The sequence below is a fragment of the Gossypium arboreum genome, chromosome 1 (assembly GCF_025698485.1).
Source record: "Gossypium arboreum isolate Shixiya-1 chromosome 1, ASM2569848v2, whole genome shotgun sequence".
Classification (NCBI taxonomy): Eukaryota; Viridiplantae; Streptophyta; class Magnoliopsida; order Malvales; family Malvaceae; genus Gossypium; species Gossypium arboreum.
In genome coordinates this window covers 90,584,757-90,587,967 of record NC_069070.1, presented here as the reverse complement: position 1 = coordinate 90,587,967, position 3,211 = coordinate 90,584,757, and the positions used below count along the sequence as shown (strand labels likewise).

Below are 3,211 nucleotides of genomic sequence, written 5' to 3'. Positions count from 1 at the left end.
ACTCTTAGTCTTGTAAAGATGCATAAAACTCTTGAACAACAAGGAGCACAACAATGTCTTTTGGGATCATCAAAAAATGTTCCCACCTATGATATCTAACCAAAAGCCATATTTCCTTACAAATAATTATTGATGGATCAAATCCCCTCTCTTGGATAAAGGTTTTTCCTTAAAGTTCAACAAATTATTTTCCAACATTTGGGTTTGAAAAACTAAAGGGGTTTGGAACCATTGATGATTTTGGTTTATTAGTTCTTCAGACCCTTGTAGAAGGCATGATGTTTAATCTTACTAACTAATGAAATATCAAGCAAATAAGTTTAATGGAATAGGAAAAGTTGAGTTAGGAACCCTTAACCTCATATAAGTCATTAGATTCGTCGTCATGTTCGTTCGATCCTTGAGATATTCTCGTCCTGTTCCTGTATCAAGTAAGATTGATAGAAGAAATTTCCCAAAACAAATAAAAAGATAAAGGAAAAAGTGAGTTTTAGGGTTTAACATATTTAAGGGGTTTTGAGAGATTAAATGAGTTAAAAGATGTTTAATTAAGCGGATAATATGTATTTAGGTTATAAAATAGATGTTTTGAGGGTTAAAAATTGGTTAAAGTGAGGTTTAACTGCCGGGTTGCGCAAATGGGTCGGCTCAACCCTGCAGAAAATTGTCGTGATGTTATGACACAAGGGTTTCGTATCACGACATCCCTGCCAATTTATTGTCATGAGACACTTTGGATTTTAGGATTTTCGATTAAACTGACTTTGGTGTCACAACACACAAAGTTTTCATTGCAACATCGAAACGATTTTCTTGACTTCATCAAAATTTCCCAGGTTTCCAATTTTTGGAGTGCAATGCTTTCTAAAAATAACCTAAATTCAATAAGAAATAAAATCTAAAATAAACAGTTAGCTAGATATACAAAAATTTACAAAAGAGTTTAAATAGTAATTTAAAAAAGATCAAGTTTTATTGTCGGATTCATATGATAGCATTACTAATTCACAAAAAGACGATTCTCTGATTCTATCAGTATTCGTCCATCACCCATCGTGCTGTGCCACCTGTGTCCACTTACCTCTTTCTTTAAACTTGTGTTTTTAACCTGCATTGATTAGAGGAAATGTGTCCCTTGACTCGAGAGTGTTAGAAATAATTAATTCATTGCAATATTCCTCTGACTTCCTCCTACCTTCCTCGTTCAATTGGTGACCACACTTAAAGTTTTTGATCTTACCATTGATTTTCATAGTTAACGCATTATTTTCAAAATCAATAGTGGACCTAGAGGTGGCTAAAATCGGTCTTCCCAGTAGATTCGATATCTTTCGATCTTCTAGTACTCTTTTTGGATGTAATGAGGATCTGTCGGCCAACTATAGTGTTATCTAGGTATTTCTGAGGTCCCCTAGCTTGGGTTTTTCAAAAATGGATAGAGGCATTAAATTAATACTAGCTCCTAGGTCATATAGAGCTCTATTAAATTGAATGCTCCCTATCTCCATGGGAATAGTAAAACTTCCTAAGTCTTTTAATTTTTGGGGAACTTGTCTCAAAATAATAGCACTATAGGAAGTGCTTATATTAACTTGTTCAATTACTTTAATTTTCCTACGTCTAGATATAATTTTCTTTAAAAAATTGGCATACTTAGGAACTTTTTCAATTAATTCAGTTAAAGGTAGGTTAACGTTTAAAGTTTTGAACAAGTTCAGAAAACTTACAAACTCGTTCTCATCTTGTTTTTGCTTCTCTTCTAGCCTTGAAGGGAATGATATTTTTGCAATGGAAAAATCTTTGGTTGTTTCCATCTCTGGCTACTACTAGCACAACTACTTTCTCTTGTTTCGGCTTATTGTTAGCTTTAGGGGTCTTTCTTGAAGATCATCAGTATTCCCCATATTTACATCTTGAGTTGGATTTTCTAGGCTACTCAGCACTTTACCTGATCGGAGTGCTATTGCTTTCACGTGCTCATTTCCTTCTATGTGAGGATTATTTTCAGTGTTGCTAGGAATACCCGTGGCAATTTTCCAACTTCCAATTTAGTCAATGTTCTCGTTGAGTTGGTGCACTCAAATTACACCTACTTTACATCCATTCTCATTGACCATATTTCCCCATCTATTCTATCCAGACGTTGACCACATACAGTATGGTCATTCGGGTTGGCCCTTTCTTGAGGTTTTTGTAAATAAAATGGTTGGTAGTTAGTGCTTTTAACTGGGTTAGAGTTGTTACCTCCTCCTTGATTTCTTCCCTATTTCAGGTTTCGGTGATCCTTCTATCCAAGATTGTATGTATTCGAATAGGGATTTCCAACCCTATTTCCGATGTTATTCACATCCTCGATAGGATTATTAATATAATGGAAGAGCGATTTGTCTCCTCCATAAATAGATGGTGCACTCTTCTTAGCCTCTATTCGATTGATTCTTTCCATTAGTTATTGATACTTCTCATCCTCTTGGGCAACCTTAATCTTAGATGGTCTTTGGTTGGATGTGTATCATTCAGTTGGCCACTGGAAAGAATTTATTGCCATGCTTTCTATTAATTCATACGCATCTATTCATTAATTCTCCTCTTGTTGCTCCATCTAATCCTGACCTCGAATGCGCATCCAATCCATTGTAGAAAATTTGAAAACGTAACCACTCAGGTAATCTATGGTGTAGGCACTTCTGAATCAGCGTCTTGAAACTCTCCCATGCTTTGTGAAGGCTTTCTCCTTCTAACTACTTAAACATCAAAATTTCCCTTCTTAGTTTGACCGTTTTACTGATAGAGAAAAATTTTTGTAGGAATCTTCCTGCGTGTTCATCCCATTTCGTGATTGATCTTGGTGCCTGCGAATCCAACCAAGAAAAGGTGTTATCAATTAATGAAAAGAGGAACAATCGAAGATGAATAGTGCCATCAATGACCCAATTGTATTTGAAGGTATCACAAAGTTGGAGAAATCGTTTTAAATGCTGACTTGGATCCTCTCTCATTCTTTTGTGAAAATGCAAAGTTTTTTGGATCATAGCTAGCTTAATCTCAAAATTATTGGCCATGATAGCTAGGCTTGTTATGCTCTCTTTAAGCATATCCAGATTTGTTAGTGCATATTCTGTCATAGTCCTCTCATTACGTGCCACATTTATATGTATAGGTAACTATGGTTGTGGTGGTGGTGGATCTTCTAGGTTGTTGCCTCATCGAA

At 35.5% G+C, this 3,211-nt stretch overlaps 1 non-coding gene across 1 annotated transcript; it reads left to right on the top strand.

Moving 5' to 3' along the window:
- Window positions 1–2,667: 2,667 nt before the first annotated feature.
- On the top strand, window positions 2,668–2,774 carry LOC128282116 (small nucleolar RNA R71). The gene has a single exon (XR_008272380.1). It is a non-coding gene; the product is annotated as a small nucleolar RNA R71 (small nucleolar RNA).
- The last annotated feature ends 437 nt before the right edge of the window (window positions 2,775–3,211 follow it).